Source organism: Nicotiana tabacum, chromosome 11 (assembly GCF_000715075.1).
Source record: "Nicotiana tabacum cultivar K326 chromosome 11, ASM71507v2, whole genome shotgun sequence".
Taxonomy (NCBI): domain Eukaryota; kingdom Viridiplantae; phylum Streptophyta; class Magnoliopsida; order Solanales; family Solanaceae; genus Nicotiana; species Nicotiana tabacum.
In genome coordinates, this window is record NC_134090.1 from 160,212,699 (window position 1) to 160,231,233 (window position 18,535).

General features: G+C 39.8%; 1 pseudogene; it reads right to left on the bottom strand.

Moving 5' to 3' along the window:
• The window catches only part of LOC142166095 (ATP synthase subunit a-like), a 53,167-nt pseudogene extending 39,850 nt beyond the window's left edge, over nt 1–13,317 (bottom strand).
• Between the last annotated feature and the right edge of the window lie 5,218 nt (nt 13,318–18,535).

The window sequence follows — 18,535 nt, forward strand, 5'->3', positions numbered from 1 at the left end:
GAAAATTTTCTTTATTTTGTCTGTTTTGTTGAAGTCAGGAGCCCGCCTGGAGAGCAGGGAATACATTTCAAGGCGAAGTCAGGAGCCCGCCTGGAGAGAAGGAAATACATTCAAGTTTAGTAGCCAGGAGCCCGCCTGGAGAGCGGGGAATACATTTCAAGTTGAAGTCAAGAGCCCACCTAAAAAGCAGGGAATACTTTCAAGCGCAGCAATCAGGAGCCCGCCTGGAGAACAAGGGAGTACAATTTAAATTTTAGCGTTCAAATTCTTTGTGTTGTCTATCTTGAAGTCAGGAGCCCGCCTGGAGAGTAGGGAATACATTTCAAGTTGAAGTCAGGAGCCCGCCTGGAGAGCAGGGAATATATTTCAAGTTGAAGTCAGGAGCCCGCCTGGAGAGCAGGGAATACATTTCAAGTTAGCAGTCAGGAGCCCGCCTGAAGAGCAGGGAATACATTTCAAGTCATAATCAGGAGCCCGCTTGGAGAACAAGGGAGTACAATTCAAGTTTTAGCTTTCAATTTCTTACCGATATTTGGTAATATGATCCATTTTACACTTACATCTGTGCCCAGCCATCAAACTGGGGCAGAAAATTTTCCTTGTTTTGTCTATGTTGAAGTCAGGAGCCCGTCTAGAGAGCAGGGAATACATTTCAAGTCAGTAGTCAGGAGCCCGTCTGGAGAGTAGGGAATACATTTCAAGTCAGCAGTCAGCAGCCCGCCAGGATAGAATGGGAATACATTCACGTTTTGAAGTTAGGAGCCCGCCTGGATAGCATGGGAATACATATCAAGTTCAGCAGTCAGGAACCCACCTGAAGAAGGGGAAAACACCTCAGTTTACAATTCAAGGTGGCAACAAACGGATGTTTCCAAGAGAATGGAGGACAACAAGGAAACAAGAAACACAAGAGCAAGCTTGAAGATATATATAGGACTTTTATAATCCATAGATCATAGTCTAGTCAAGCTTCTTGTTTTATTTTAACGGTGTAATAAGGGGTTCAGTGAGCAGCAGCAGCAGTGAAATCACACCTCCATGGTAGTCCCACCTACCAGACCTTCATGAACTACACTGACCTGATTCCTTTTTATCCAAGGATATGTAGGCAATCTCGGAAGCAGGGTGCGGCCAAATTTTTCAAAAATGCTTCCCACGTAGTATTCAAACGGGCAAAAATCGCTCTTATCCGCTCACTTATCTTTGCATGAAAACTCTTCGTGTTTCCGGGCAAAGAGGGGCAGCTGTGAGCACGTGATTTTTGCCCTATATGAATTACTCCAACAAATTCAAAACAAAATAATTTCTTTCAGTGTTTGCAATTTTGTTGGATTTCGTGGCATTTTCTGTTAATTATTTGCATTTGTTTGTGCACGTTTATTTTATTTAATTCATGAAAAATACAAAAATATGTTGCATCTGCATTTAGGATTTAATTTTATATTTTTAGATTAATTAGCAAATTAGTTTGTTTTATAAAAAATGAAAATCACAAAAATAATTCATTTTGCATTTTTTCTTTTTAATTTGAAATGTGTAATTGTTCTTTAAATTTAGGATTTAATTAATTATTAAAAATACCATGGTGAGTGATTAATATAATTGGGTAGGCTAATTTAGTTTAAAAATAATTATTAATTAATTTAGGATTTATTTTAATTTTGGAAAAGAAAAGAATTGTGAAATTGAAAAAGGAAAAAGAAAGAAATAAAGAAGGTTTAAATCTGGGCCAAAATCAATCCGAATTTCCCAGCCCAAACGAAATTACCCAGTACCCGGCCCAAATCCACGCCCTGACCCGGTCCGGTTTTCCCCCTAAACCAAACGACGTCGTTTCAGCTCCTTTCATCTGGACCGTTGATATTGCCTAATCTAATGGATCAGAACTGGGGGGTTTAATATATATATATGTCCAAACGCTACCCTACCCCCCCCCCCCTCATTTCATCGTTCCAACACCCCTCATCCTTAGAAATCTGCCCTCAAACCCTAGTAGCCGCCCCAAAATTCCACCACCGTCTGGTGGCGGCGCTACCTCCAAACGCCACCAAAACAACACCCCATGACCCCTTCACTCCTTTCTTTCTAAATCCTGGACCAATTTCCTTCGAATCTACCCGGATCTCCGCGAATCTTGAATCTGAGGTCAACCCCCAAAAGTTCAAAATCATTTTTTCGTCAATCCTGGTAGCATGCATGTTCGGGAAGTGCTATTCTATCAAGCTTTGAGGTTCGGACTCGGCAAAACGGATGTCGATCAGTTGTTCTTGACATAGAATAAAGGATCGACATAAGTTTGGCTTAGTTCTTTGTGCCTGTCCGATTTCGAGTTTGATTGGTGAGTTTCTATCCCTCTGCATGACCAGTTGTGTTTTAGTGCACCTTTTCGTCCCTCTTCTTTTCTTCTCCTTTTCTCTGTTTGAAGACTTGACCTATTTTCCGATGTTTTGAATTGTTTTCTGTTCCCTCTATCTTTCTTTCAAATCCTTTTTAAAAAAATGTGTGTTCTTGATTTGCTAAGTTTTATTAAGGTTATAGTCAAGCCTCTGATTTTCTCCTGTTTTATGTTGGCCTCATTAGTTTAGTTTAATTAGTTTATTCTGGTCTATTAATTGGGTTAGTTAATTCCTTGTTTTTTTGTGTTGGCTAATCAATCAATCAGTTTAGTTTTAAGAAATCGTTTGTGTGTTATTTTTGTTGTTACCAATTTAGTTGGGTTTATTTAGTTGTTTGGGCTTTGGATCTGACCCATCTATAAAGGAAGGGCAGCCCGTTCACTTGGTTAAACCTCCGGGTCAATTCGACCCATGACTCATTTGAGGTTCAAGGTAATTTTTAGGGGTGAGAAGGGTAATTTGGGTAGTCTGCTTAGGGGAATCTTTGTGTAACTGCTTGGGAAGCTTCTAGGAAGCTGGGGAGGGGACTGCTTTGCAAAAAACTAAATTAAAACTAGGGGTGTCTAAGCTAAAATGGAAATTCAAAAAGGGTCGAAGTGCAAATCTGTTGATTAGTTAGGTTGCCCTACTTTCTTGCCTATAAAGGCAACATTTCTTGCATTAAAAGGCAGAGGGAAGAGACCTAAGGGTTGAATAGAGAAATATTCTGGAAAAAAACAAACGGCTGAAAATTACTGTTTCATTGAAATTCTGCTTAAAACTTTGAAGTTTTTCTATTGCTGAAGAATGACTGATTCTATTTGAGGTTCAAAATGGTTTGAACTTGGGTAATGAAAGCCCTGCCTTAAGCTGGGGAATTGGTTCTTTTCTTTTGGACTGATTTCATTGTTGGACTTGATTTCTGCTGGGTTTTTGTTCGACTGAAATTGGGTCTTTTGAATTTTTGCACCTTATTCTTGGGTTTGAAAGTTTGGTTTGAGTTTGCTCGCGTGAAGTAATATATAGCTGTGGTTTCAGTTTGAATTCTTTGGGGTTGAATTGGCTTATTTCAACACTTTTTCATTGCTTCTCTATTGTTGCTGGCTACTGATTTATTCACTTATTTTGTTTCTCTTTTATTCCCAGGTATGTATCGATTCTCGATTAACATATGAAGTGCAAACATGAAGCCATGTAACTAAACTAAAGAGAAATGGCAAAAGCTAGCTCTCTATGGTCGAATAACTGATCGAATGTGTTGTATTTTGTCCATGTGTCTCTTAGTTCAGCTTTATTTTATACATTTCGTTCATTTATTAGTATGGTGTTTCGTTATAAGGCTTGGATCTGTGGTTTTCTTTTGAATGATGCTTGGATTCAAGAATGCTCTTAGGATCAGGATGATATATATGAGTTGATGACTAACTCTCCTAAGCAAATATGGTTTGTGTTTTGATGTCCATCCATCAGCTTTTTGAATAGCTTAGTCACTTCAATTTGTTGCCTTGCCCTGCTAAGCCCATGAGTGAACTCACAAAGGCTTTTCAAATAGATATAGGGTTTAATTTTTAACTTGAGAATTCTCAGATCAGTTTAGTTCTTTGCACCTTGTTGTTTTCTTTTATGGAGAAGATTAAAGGCACATGATTTATGACCAGTGTTCCTGATTTGGCATTGGGCTATAGCGTATGTTCTTTTACCCCTGGGCTTAGCCTGGATCCCAGATCTCTCCATCGGTACTGATACTGAACATATAGTACGTTGCAGCCCACCTGGGCCTGGACTCGAAGCCCACGTCTGAGTAAGTGCGTGCAGTTCATTCCTGGGACCAATTTGAGCCCAGTTCTCACTTGACTACTGCTGCCAGTCTCGTTCACGACAGGCATTGCCCAAGGGCCTGGAGGCCCATGTGAACGATGTTTGCACAAGCAACAGCCCAAACTTACGTGATTTCAGAATAACTCCTTTATAATTGAGGCGTGCCTTCTTAAATAGCATTAATAGTTTAAGACTTACATAGTGTCAAATAAAGAATTTATACATTTGGAAGCGAGGCGTGCCATATTGAAACAGAATATAGTTTATGGCTCTCTGAAGTTTAGTTCGAATTCCCTTTCAAAATCGGAATTGAGGGGCCGTGTTAGATAAAATCTTGAGATGCATTGCCCTCGCTTAGTTAATATTTAAATACTTAGAATTCAAGGCGCGCCATATAGCAAGTTTTCATGGCCCTCGTAAAGCTAAAAACGTGTAGTTTCTCTAGGCGCGTTGTTTTAATAATTTTACCTTCTTAAACTCGGGTGCGCATTTCATGTGACCCAAATCCAAATCCTAAAACGTTGAATAAAATGTGTTCCGGATTGCGGGTGCACTTCATATGGCGCGATCTAAAGACATGTTTTAAATGACGTTCAATCTACTTCAAATGGAATAAAAGCGGTTAACAGCTAAAATTGCATGTAGGTTCATAATTGTTTAAAATCAGATAATTAAGCCGATTATAACAGTTGAGCGACCGTGCTAGAACCACGGAACTTGGTAATGCCTAACACTTTTTCCCGGGTTAACAAAATTCCTTACTCGGATTTCTTGTTCGCGGACTGTTAAAACAGAGTCAATCTTTTCCTCGATTCGGGATTTCAATCGGTGACTTGGGACACCATAAATCTCCCAAGTGGTGACTCTGAATCTGTTAATAATAATATGATCCCGTTTCGATTGTCTTTTAATTGGAAAAACTCTCTTTATATATACTCCTTTACGGGGTGTAGGTAAAAGGAGGTGTGATAGCGGAAAAGTGGGATACCCCATAGACCAAAAGGGCATAGATCGATAAGATCCAAGAAAATAAAATACCCGCAGCAGAATCGGAAGAACTTTAGTAGATTGTTTTTAGGTCCAAGTGGTGAATCAGAAATCTTCCTTGCGCCTACAAGAAAGAGTCTCCTAGGATTTCGCAAGGGTAAGGTAGCCAACTTGGGATATGTTACGACAAGGAATAGGAATGTGCCTCTAGTAGATTGCCCTTTCTTTTCCTTTTCTGGGCTAGATAACCGTTAATGGAATATCTGAGGCAAGAATTTTCTGCTTTCTGGAGTCAACTCATCTTCCCCGAAGCGGAACCCCACGTATAAATTAGTGTATACATATGCACTTACAGTTACAAATACAAAAGGTGCAATTGGAGCACTAAGATCATGGGGTGAAGGTACACTGACATTACATGATGGATAAGGTGTGGAGCTACACTCTAAAGATAGATTCATTAGATTCTGACCTTCTCGTTGCTCTGTATAGTCCTATTGGAGGGCAATACAATACTCTAACGATTCCTGCCTTGGTTGATGATGAATTACCTTACTCCCTTTCCATACCGGGTCTTGGGGTAGAGTGTATTCTATAATATACTCTTCTTCTACCATAAAAATAGCTAAATCGGAAGTTAAACCCTATAAGCACTTCACTGAAACTAAAAGGAACAATAAGAGAAATACCTCACAGGCTAAAGCAGGAACAACGGGCGCAAGCAGTCTTTATAAGTCTAAACTAAGAAAGACTTACAACCCACTTAGGAAGGATAAGAGCCATAGCTACAAAGAAAAAGAAGTTGTCGGAGGTGATGCGACGATACTCACCTCAACTTATCTAGTGACATTATTTACCAGATTCATTCAGTGACAACCTTTAGGATAAGGAAGTCCTTTATTTTCATTTAAGAAATAGGCAGGCACTCCCTCTCTTACTTTCTTTTATTTAGTTAGGCGTGGTAAAGGATCTCGTTCGAAAGAGACTCTTTACCTACTCAATTGGAATGACTCTTATCCTTACTTATCTCTTTGCTCAGAGAAGTCCCTCTAGGAGCTATTCCCTGGTGCTGTGTCTTCTCTCTCCTTACTTTGGGAATGAAGTCGTAAGCCAAACAGAATATGGACTTGCTTGCTCTATTTGATTCAGGACCTCTTACTGTTGAATCTCTTTCAGATTCGATTCCTAATAAAATAAATAGATTATTGGCCTGTCTATTTTGATTAAGAATACGGAAGAGGCTATGAAATAGAATAAAGAAGGTGAGTTCGAACTCCAACTCAAGAGCCCTTTCTCAAGAGGGCTTCTCTTCCTCTTCTTGTCAAAAGTCAAATGGTTAAGAATAGTTGGGGCAATTGGGCTAGACAACATTGATAGTAGAGTTTCTGTAGTAAGGTACAAAGCTTTTTGTCTAGGTCTTGGGCAGATGTACTCAACTGGTACAAACAGAAAGGCTCGTTCAGTGAGTGATGACACTAGCGAGTAAACTGCAAAAGTGTCTTGTTTGGTATAATATAAGTAGATGAGTTAGTTATAATTAGCTCAAACGTGACTTCTTTGCTTGGTTTCGGTTGCTTGACTCAATAATGGCCCTTCAAAGTTATTTACATAATATTTAGGGAACGGTTGAACTCCTTTTTTAGTCTCGCTCACCTCTGAAACTCGGCAAAGTTGCTTGCTTTTCTTTCAATGCTTTAGTATGGAAATAGTTCGAGTATAGGGCTTTCTCGATATCCATCCAAATGGACTTGATTGCTTATTTCATAATGTATATGCTCCTGGAAACAAATCAAGATCAATGATGTTAAAAAGATAGAGTCAATCGATAGATCAAAGAGTCACAAACCTTGCTGCCACCTAATCGATGAATCTTGTCCCCTTTTTATAGCTTTATCCTACTTCTTGTTACTAAAAAATTGTGTGCGTATAGAATGGGATCAAGACTAGTAGGTCAGCTCTCTCCCAAGTATCACTAGTGGGTCCATAGACGTTTTTGATAAAAAAGAAAGGATAGGCCCGGGGACCCCTAATATAATATAATTTGATCACTCCTCTCATGCGAACACTTATTCGATGTCATTCGCTTAGCTTCTTTGTTTAATGAAGGCGCACTCCTCTTGAGTGAAACCATTCCTTTGTCTTAACTCGGGCTGAAAAGGTAGATTAGCCCCTAATTTTACCCTTTTTGATTTCAAGTTACTTATGCCTATTGTTTATTGGTCCAATGACTTTACTGCCGGTTGTCACTCTATTAAAATATTGGGCAAGTGGCAGGGAATTACCCGTATTCACTACAAGCAAATTGGAAACTGCCCGTAATTTTCGGACTTTGGCATTTACCTATCACCCGTAATTTGAAAATACTGACCTCAATAATGTTTGCAATCATACATTAGTTCAGGAGGAGTTATTGCCTTCCTTCTAATTGGTTTGAAGAGAAGAGGAAAGAATAAAGGTTCACTTTCATTGGTGCTCCCTCCTACGCGTATATTGGAGCGAGAGCGGGCGCTAGCTTCCTAATTATAATTTTCCATGAGGTAGAGGCTCGGCTGCATGAAGTAAGAGGAAATAGGTATAGGCTGGATCAATAAAAGAAAGATAAGGAAAGCGTAAAAGATTCCAATCGGGCTATCTCTAAAGGAAGGTGGCGGCGAGGAAGGGTATTTCGAATCTCGATCAAATAGCATAGCACGGGACCACGCCAAGCATAGCGAGTTATGTATGGGCTTTCTTTCTCTACTAGAATCACCATTTGGCACGGCTACTTGGATTTGGGTCTCTCTCTTAGGTGGGGCATCAAGTACATCTATCTGTACCGATTAACCAATTTCTAAATGTTGGAGTAGATCCTAAAGAGCTAACACTTTCTCATGAATTTATCTTGAATCGAAATCTTTTGGCTCAATTTTATCCTAGTTTGTTGAGGGATCAACCCCATTTTTCACCTTGAATTGGTCAAAATATACAAAATTTCTTACTTTTACCTTCTACTTCGAGCCCGGCCGAGAGTGAGCTTCCTGATAGTCGCTTCCTTCCTAGAAATAGAACTCTAACTTTATTGTCCCGTCTCCTTACTCAATATATCCAAGATAGCTCCGTAAACTAATAACTTATAATAGACGAGCTCATTATCCTTATGTTCTGCACTTGCTTCTTAGTACAAGAAGAGGGGCGAATAATTCTAGTCTAGTTCTTCTTCTGCCTAATCTTTAGTACTTCTTTGAGATTGAATCTTTAGAGCCATGTGCCTAAGAGGGGAGGACCTTTATAGACATAATTTGTCCCCCGGTTCTACCTACTTCTGCAATAGTAATATGTCCCGTCAATCCCACCCACGAGCTATCCATTCTAACTTGTCTTTGCCTAGCAAGATACGTCTAGTTCTCCTTCCGCTTGCCTATCTCAATAGGAAATTGGAACAATCTCCGATTTCAAAGAAAAAGCTGAGGCGAGATCTATACCTTTTAGAACCAGAGCAATAACTGCTATAAAGTAAGGAGATGCGCAGGAACGATCCCTAAATCAAATACTCGGAATTCTCCACGACTAAGTATACCCATTCAGACTCGCTTTTGTTCAATTATAAAAAATAATAAGCACTTTGATGAATATTTATAGCATCATTCAAGTAAATACAGATTAAGATTGTAGAAACATTATCTTGTGATATAGCTACACCTAATTCCAGACCAGTTAATGCAAGAAGTAGAAATAAAGGACCAAGATCTCGTATGAAATATAAAAGATTATTCATACATAGCATAGTCCAAGAGAACCTACATAAAATCTTTATTGAACTATGACCAGCCATCATATTAGCAAATAAATATATTCATGAGCTTAATGATCGAAAATAATAAGGGATTAGCTTAAGGGAGTACTAAAAAGGTGCTAATCGCAGTGGGACTCCTGTTGGTAATAAAAGCTTAAGAAATGAAGCCCATTTGTTTTTTTTTTTGAAATCCCACTATAGTAATGCCAATAAAAATAGAAAAAGATAGACCCAAAGTAATGAGAAAATGACTTGTAACTGTGAAGCTATAAGGTATCATACCCTAGGGATTACAAAATAACGAAAAAGTAAAACTGACTGAGATGCGAGGGGAAATTTTTGTTTAACATTTCCGAAAAGACCACCTATTTGTTTATTTACCGGGTTCAGCACGAAATCATAAATCACCAAGAATTGCAAGCATTTGGTACTGAGTTTCCTCCCTTTTTAGTAACAAAACAAACCAAAAGTAGGACCAAACTGAGAGTTAGTAGAATAAACAAAGATGGATGTGTGAACGAGAAATACAAGTTTCCTATTTTTATAGGAATTAATGGGATTATTTCAAATTGTTCAAGTGGGCTGGAGACGATCTGTGTCAGATCCTATGTGAAATAAGGGAATTTATTCAGTTGAGGCATTCTTGATTGGTTGAGACAAAACCGATTCCATCAATACAGCTTAACTCCGTTAAGCATGTACGAGTAGTGAAGAAATATAGAGCAACTTAGGTGAAAAAGCATATAAATCTAGTTCAATCGGTAAATCCATCTCAAGAGTAAGCTTCTCCTTCTCATTAGTATCCTAGAAAATGAGGTAAGAACCAGGTTTTCATGCCAATACACTAAGAGAGTAAATAACAGTATATTTTAATCGGGTTGTAGAGCACGTTTTAGTATGCTTTCAGTTTCAAGCAATGCTGCTTCTTTGGACTTGGTGTGTCTTTCTATAGCCCTTTTGTCCTTCCGTGGCGCTACAATCTAAAAAAACCGGAAAAAAAAAGTTAAGAACAATCTTTCGAATGATAGATAATGAAAGGTAATCATCCATAATAAGTAAGTGAAATTAGATCTCTTCTTCTTCCTCAATCTTCGGAGAATATGGCGTTGTATTATTGTAAGTTCTCTTTTCCAAACATTTCCTGAAAGTAGACGACAAGTTTTAAATCCCTTTTTCTTCATTCACTTGGTATCGGATCTTTTCTAAATGAATCATTTGCCTTGTATCTGGAAAAAAGGTAACAACATGTACAACAATGAACTGATAGTGTAAAAATTCACTCCTACTCAATAGTGAAATTTACTTAAAAATTGAATCTTTAGTAAAAATTATTAACTTTGTCAACTTTAAATCATGCTTAAATTTATTTGTTTACCTTATATTATAGGGGTTGTCCTCTGCTAGATTATGGGGTTTGTTCAAGAATCAATAATGAAACTAAATATTGTAATAAATAAGCTTATTTGGCAATTTATTGAAACGAGAAGGGCCCACATGGAGCCTAATAAATATAGAGAATTCATATAGCCGACCCCAACTAGTTTCAGGATTGAAGTATTATTATCGTTAGATGCTCCTTAAGCACAAAATAATTAATCGCTCATACTCCCTTCATATCCCTAAAACTATTTACTCGGATGCCCTCAAAATTATGATTTCAATATGGTATCCCCTTGTCTCTTATTATATACAATGATGGTATTACTATCACACAAGACTTGTTTCATTTTTTTCAAAAGCACTGATTAAGGGGACTATCTGTATAGGGTAAAATATATTTATATTAAATGATCACATACGGAAGTGATACGTGGAGCCGAATATAGAAGATAGTTGAATCCAAAGGCAACAATCTCATCTATTACCGGAGAGAATTATACTCATAAAGGCAAATAAATGTCTGCCACCCGGTAGCATTTAATGAGGAATATTCTATCGCATTAGGTATGCGGCCCGTTACAAGGAATATGACATTCACTGTTCGTCGTTACACATTCTTCAATGGACCTTATAATTGACATTAAAGAGGGGCTTGATCCTCGGACCCCGTTCCCTAAGCCCAGCTATACATAATGAGCTCTATTATCATTGTAAAGGACACGAATTTTCTAGCAAACATATGCTACTTTCTATTCCAAGCTCAATATAATCTTATCTTCTTGTTTAATAATATCATGGCTATTGTGTCCGGAAGCCCTGTTCCGGAATTACCATTTCTGCTATTTTATCTCAGTCTCAAGGCTAAGTATCATATTTTTATTTAATTCATCTATTATTACATGATCAAATTAGTTTACTTGTCAATAAACTATGTATAAATTCAACTGTACTATTTTACAAGTAAACAATTTGGCGCCCACAGTGGGGCTTAGACAGTTGTGTAATTAAGTTGATCCTTGCCTCTTTTACTAATGTGTTTGATTATTTGTTTTTAGGGGAAAATCGTAGAAAATGGCAGATAATGGTCTTAACAACACACACAACCTTGAGGCTCAAGGAAATAAGCCTCGGCATGAGGATTTGATCAGTGATACCCATAGTGAGGGGAACAAAGTCACTCCGGTCTACGACAGACGGTACCCACGACATGTTTGAGAGGCAACCCCTGATGATGCTGAAGAATAGCACGCCGTTAAAGTAGTAAGGGTGTTGCAGGAGCAACATGAGGCCATCTTAGGTCATCTCATATGGCATGATAAGGTTATGAAGGAACTGAAATAGGCGTTATCGGGTGCTTCCAATAATGCGAATGGACGAAGTCTAGTTTTTTCCGATGCTCCCGTAATCAAACAACGCAAAGGGTCGACAACAATACCTCGAGGGGAAAGGTCGGCTTTAATAGGGCCGGGGGAAATGAATCTATTCTCAACAACGAGAACGACCCCTTCAAAAATCAACTCTTATGGTTTATGAGGGAAGTAAACGCCTGTATGGACAGAATCTCGGGCGTACCACCAGTGTTGAAAGGGTCAGACCCAAAGAAGTACACTCAATTGACGTACAAATCGAGTGTGGCACCAAAATTGATCCCAAAGCGGTTTAAAATGTTGGGTGTGCCGAAATATGATGCGACTTCAGATCCTTAGGAGCATATCACTACTTATACAATGGCGGTGAAGGGGAACGATTAGCTTCCCACGAGATCGAGTCAGTTTTACTGAAGAAATTTGGAGAGATTCTCACTAAGGGAGACATGACGTGGTATTCATTTTTGCCCGAGAATTCCATGTATTCTTTCTAGATACTCACGCATTCTTTCATTAAGGCCCATGCTAGGGCCAAAAAGGTGCAGGCCTAAAAGGCCGATATATTCAGGATTGCACAAGGAGAGTCTGAGTAGCTGCGGAAACTAATAACCCAGTTCTAGTATTAAAGGATGTTGCTCCCAGCCATTTCATATCAATGGGCGGCTGAAGCATTCACCAAGGGTTTGAATCCGAGAAGTTTCGATGCTTCCCGGAAGTTGAAAGAAAGCTTGATCGAGTTCCAAGCGAGAAGTTGGGCGGATGTTCACAACTGGTACGAGTCAAAGATAAGGATTGAGGATGATCAGTTCGATTTTCCGTCGTCGGTTAAAGGCCGAGAGAAGAATAAAGAGAAATCAAAAGACGATTCTGACACAGATAGATGATCTTCGATGAGCCGGTTCTTGCCCTATGAATAGGATGAAGGATGCGACGAAGCTCCCAGGCGACAGATAGATTTGATAGAAGAACTAATCGCAACCGGAATAACCCGTCATTACAGGACAAGGAAATATCAGGTTCTCGAGATCCTTCCTACGCCAGACATTAAGAATACAACTACAACGTCAATGTAATAGATTTGGTATCAACTATGAGGAACATCGAAGAAGCACGGTTTCCAAAGCCGATGAGATCCGATCCTAACCAGAGGGATCCTAATTTGTGGTGCAAATATCACGGGATGAACAGTCACCGGGATAGAGATTGTCAGTATCTACGCGAAGAGGTTGCGACACTGCTGAAGAATGGCCATCTTAGAAAATTCTTAAGTGACCGACCTAAAAACAATTACAGTCGCAATTATGACAACACAAAACCCTCACCTGAAGATCCCCTGCACCTAACGATCAATATGATTTTCGGGGGGGAACGAGATTAACGGGGTTACCTTCTCGACAGCAAAAAATACAAAGGTATCAGTAACCCATAGCAAGAGACTTCGGGAAGTCGCTGAAAATGATATCACTTTCACGGAGGAAGACGCAGATGGATTGCTTCTACTGCACAACGGTGCATTGGTAATTTCTTTAAATATGTTAGATTGATCAAACGTGTTCTGGTGGATCCATGGATATCGGCCAATGTTATACAGTGAAGGGTATTGGAGCAAGCCAAACATATCGAAAGCATAATTCCATCTATGAAACTCTTTGTCGGGTTCAACCAAGCAAGTGTGATAACCCAAGGAGAGATCCTACTGCCCACGAACGCTCAAAGGGTGATGAAGATGACCCTTTTCGAGGTAGTAGATAGCGATATGGGCTACAACATTATCTTGGAAAGACCATGGTTGCACGAAATGAAAGTTGTGCCATCAATATATCACTAGTTGATAAAATTCCCAACTCCTAAGGGAATTAAACAAATAAGAGGTGACCAACCGATGGCAAGGGAGATGAATGCAATTTCGGTCTCCAGTAGCAATGGGAAAGAGAATGCAGCATAGCAATTACAGGAACCAGCGCATGCTTCCAAGCCAAGTGAGGTCAACTAGAGGGAAGAGGCATCATAATCTTATCAAGTGCCAAGGTATTTCCAGGTACCAAAAGAGACGGATGCAACAAAGTCCACAGCGGAAGAGCTTGAGCAAGTCACATTATTCGAGAAGTTCCTGAAAAGGAAATTCGACTTGGGGATAGGACTGCACCCCGAACTAAGGTCTGTATTTATTGAATTTTTTATATTTAATGTCGAATGTTTTGCGTGGTTGTATGCGAACATGACAGCTATCCTGCCAGAAGTGACCGTGCACAATCTGAGTTTGGATCTCAGCATCCTCCAGTAAGATATAAAAAATGACATATTGCCGAGGCCAAAAACAAATTCGTCAAAGAAGATGTAACTCACCTACTTGGTATCGGTACAATCTGAGAGGTAAAGTATCCGGACTGGCTAGCTAACGTAGTATTAGTTCCAAAGAAGAATAATAAATTTCACATGTGCGTGGACTATAAGGACTTGAATAAGGAGTGCCCAAAGGACTCGTCCTCACTACCAACATTGATCAAATTATTGATGCAACAGTCTGGCATGAATTAATGAGTTTCCTCGATGCTTACCCCGAGTACAACCAAATTAAGATAAACCCAGAGGACCAGGAAAAAACTTCATTTATAACGAACTTCGGCACATATTAAACAAAATGTTTGAAAAAAGGATAGGGAAAACCATAGAAGTTTATATAGATGATATTCTTGTTAAGTCTTTGAATGCAGGTGATAATATTAAATACCTAAAAGAGACTTTTGATATTCTAAGGAAGCATAAGATGAATCTTAACTCGGATAAGTGTGCGTTCGGGGTCAGCTCCAGCAAGTTCCTTAGGATTCCTGGTGTCACAAAGGGGGATTGAGGTTAACCCCGATAAAATCAAAGCCATTGAATTCATCTCGGACTAGCTATCAAGCGTAAAAGAGGTTCAAAGGCTCACAGAGAGATTGGCAGCCTTGAAAAGGTTCATTTCCCGGTCTTCAGAAAAATGCCATCATTTCTTCTTGTTACTCAAAAAGAAGAACAACTTTGAGTGGACCCCATAATGTCAGCATGCTTTGAGGGATTTGAAAAGATACTTGTTAAGTCCTCCGCTGTTATCAAATTTGGAAGAAGGCGAAAAGTTGTTAATCTATCTAGCAGTCTCGGAGGTAGCGATAAACGTCATTTTAGTCTGTGAGGATGAAGGTACGCAATCTTCTATTTATTATGTTATTAAAATTTTAACGAGAGCAGAAACTGGCTACCCACATTTGGAAACGTTGGCCTTTGCCCTAGTAGTCGTCGTTCGGAAGATAAGGCCTTATTCCAGTGTCACCTGATAGTTGTAGTGACCACCTTTCCCCTGCGGAATATCCTTCATAAACCTGAACTTTTAGTTAGGTTGGCCAAGTGGGCCGTCAAATGAGTGAATTTGACAAAGAATATAAACTTAGGACTGTGATTAAGTCACAAGTTTTGGCCGATTTTATGGTTGATTTCAGTCCACGATTGTTACCTTTGGCTATTAAAGAAGCAGTGATGATGTCAGAATCGACATCAGGAGTTTAGACCCTATTTATGGATGGATCCTCCAACGTAAAAAGGTCCGGGTTCGGCATAGTATTAACCACGCCTTCAGGAGAAACCTTAAGGCAGGCTATAAAAAAGGTTTCACTGACTACTAATGAAGCGGAGTATGAAGCTTTAATTTTAGGGCTCGAATTTGCCCGGGGACTAGATTCTGAGGTCATAGAAATCAAATATGACTCTCAACTGGTGGTAAATCAGGTCTACGGGATCTTTGAAGCCAAAGAGGAACGCATGCAGCAATACGTAGTGAAGATTTATGCTTTGCTCGCTCGACTTCAGGAGTGGTCTATCATGCATATCCTGAGGGAAACAAATGTAGAAGTGGATGAATTAGCTAACCTTGGCTCGTCAACAAAGATGAAGGGATCAGACTTAGGTATGGTCGTACAACTTATGCACTCGGTTCAGAACGCAGATAGGTACTACGAGGTAAACGTGACTAATTTGGTCTAGGACTGGAGGAATGAGGTCATTGATTACCTCGAGCATGGAAAGTTGCTTGAAGATCCAAAAGCATCCCGAGCGCTGTGTGCTAAAGCAATGTGGTATTGTTTCAAAGGAGGCCAATTGTATAGAAAATCTTCTAAGGCCCGTTGGCCCGATGTTTGGGAGCCTCTTAAGCTAATTACGTTATGAGAGAAGTCCACAAAGGGATCCGTAGAAACCATTCGGGCACAGATTCCTTAGTAATAAAATTGGTAAGGCAGGATACGATTGGTCCCGGATGGAACAAGACTCCAAAGCTTTTGTTCAAAAATGCAATAAGTGCCAATGCTACGCATCGTTAGTACATCAACCAGTAGAACCATTGCACTCAGTTTTGTCTCCATGGTCGTTCATGAAGTGGGGAATGTATATCATCGGACCGGTGCCGCCAGCCCCTGGTAAGGTAAGGTTCCTTTCGATTTTAACTGACTATTTTTATAAATGGGTTGAAGCAGGTCCTTATGAGAAGATCGGCGAACGTGAAGTGGTAGATTTCTTGTGGGAGAACATAATTTGCATATTTGGGATACCAAATGAGATAGTCTACAAAAATGGGCCATAATTAGGTGCAAAGGTCTCGAAGTTCCTTGAAGACTTGAAAATCAAAAGGATCACATCTTCGCCCTATCATCCGAGCACAAATGGTCAAGCGGAATCAAGGAACAAAGTGATTATACAAAATCTCAATAAGAGGTTAGAGGAAGCTAAAGGCAAATGACCCGAGGAACTTCCAGGAGTATTTTGGGCGTACCGAACAATGGCCAAATCAAGCACATGAGAGACTCATTTCTCCCTTGTGTATGAAGCAGAAGCCCTGATCCTAGTGGAAGTAGGGGAACCTACCTTGAGGTACTTTGAGGTGAATGAAGAAGCAAACAACGAAGCAATGTTGGTTAATTTGGAGCTACTCGATGAAAGCAGGGACTTGGAGCATATAAGGATGGCAACTCAAAAGCATAGAATAGAAATATATTACAATCAAGGAGCCAACCTCCGTTATTTCAAAGTGGGAGACTTGGTTTTATGGAAGGTAACTCAAAACACCCGAGAACTCAATGTAGGGAAGCTGGGTCCAACATGTAAAGGCCCCTACCAGGTTTCAGCTATCACCGGGAAAGGATTATACGAGTTGGAGGACCAAGATGGAGACAAGTTTCCAAGCAACTAGAATGTGGCACATCTCAAGAGATACAATTGCTGATGAACATCATTTGTACTGAAAGTATGTGTTGCACTCTTTTTCCCTTCATCCAGTTTTTGTCCCAATTGAGTTTTTCTTGCAAGGTTTTTAATGAGGCAGCAGCAGAAAACATACTACGAAGAAAGTTTCAACAGCAACGATAAGACATTCTAATAACAAGGCACACAACCGACGAACCCCTTTGACGGTTAGATAATCTTTTGCTCGGTAGCAAATTTCCTACTGGGAAGTTAAGTTTGCTATCGAACAAAGATTACCCAACCGTTCACAAGTGCAAGCCAATAGGGATTGTTAGATAGTCTTCGACTCGATAACATAAATTCCTAAGGGGAAATGAAGTTTGTTACTAAACTGGAGATTATCTAGCAATTCATTAGTGGAATCCTCGAAGGTGTAAAAACTTCCAGTGTTCGAAAATGCATTCTTCGCATTCGAACACTGGGGGGATGATATGAGGATAAGAAAGAGCACAGAAAGGAAAATTCATGCAATATTTAAGCAAAAAGTTTTTTTATTTATAATGAATGTGTCAAATGGCACAAATACAAAATTTGGAAAAAGAAATTAAAAGCTAAGTTGCTGCATCTCCGAAACCCGAAGGAAGAGAAGCGTCTGCTCCCCTAGGAGAAGAAGGTAGATCCGCCGCCAGTTTGATATCTTGGCCTTCATCATTTTGGCCCTCAGCATCATCACCTTTAGACTCCTCTTCAGTTCCCGAGAACTCAAAACCGGAACTACAAGAATTAGTAGCATCAGGCCTAGCCGGAAGACCTCTTTTTGCAGCTAACTCCAGTTCAAGGGCCTTAGCGATTTCGGCGTCAAAGTCTATGACACCCGCTTTGACCTCTTCCAAGGTTTTTCTCCCCATTCTATACATATAATGTGTTTTCTCAACAATGAGGGAAGCCTCTCTGTGCTGAAGTTTTTCTTTAAGTTGGTCAAACTCGGTAGAAAGATTTTCCCGTGCGGATCTAATGGACTGAAGGCTGACATCAAGGTCACGGACCGCAAAGCTGAAAAGTCTATTATGCTCAATGGTCTTCTTATATTTCTCCTCTAATTGGGCATATTTCACCCTAGCAGCAGCAAGCTCTTCGATTTTGGAGTTCAAGGCAGCTTCCAAATTATTTAATCTTTCAGACGAAGCAACCTCGCGATCGGATGCAGCAAGAACAAAATTATGGACTTCAACCCATATGGCCCTAGCCTATTCAAATTGAACACTCAATGGGGCGATATCTTGGCTAAGTGTCTCTACTTCTTGCTCGTTTTGCTGCAACTGAGCCTGCAACACAACACCCTCAGCAGCTTTAGCCTCCAGTTCTAAGAGGCGAGCAACAGTTTGGTCCCCTTCGGCCAAAAGTTGATCCTGCTTAGAGATAAGTTCCTCTTTATCTCGAATCAACCTTTGGAGGCCCTCAAAAGCAAGAAAGTTGGCATGTGAACCATAAAATGTAAATTCAAAATAGTACTGTATCAAAAGTAGAAGAAATAATGAAGGAAACAAAGGATATAACGATGCGGCATTGTGCATGGCATTGTTCAACAAGCACTCTCCCAACAGAGCTTGTATCTTTTCCCTATCCTT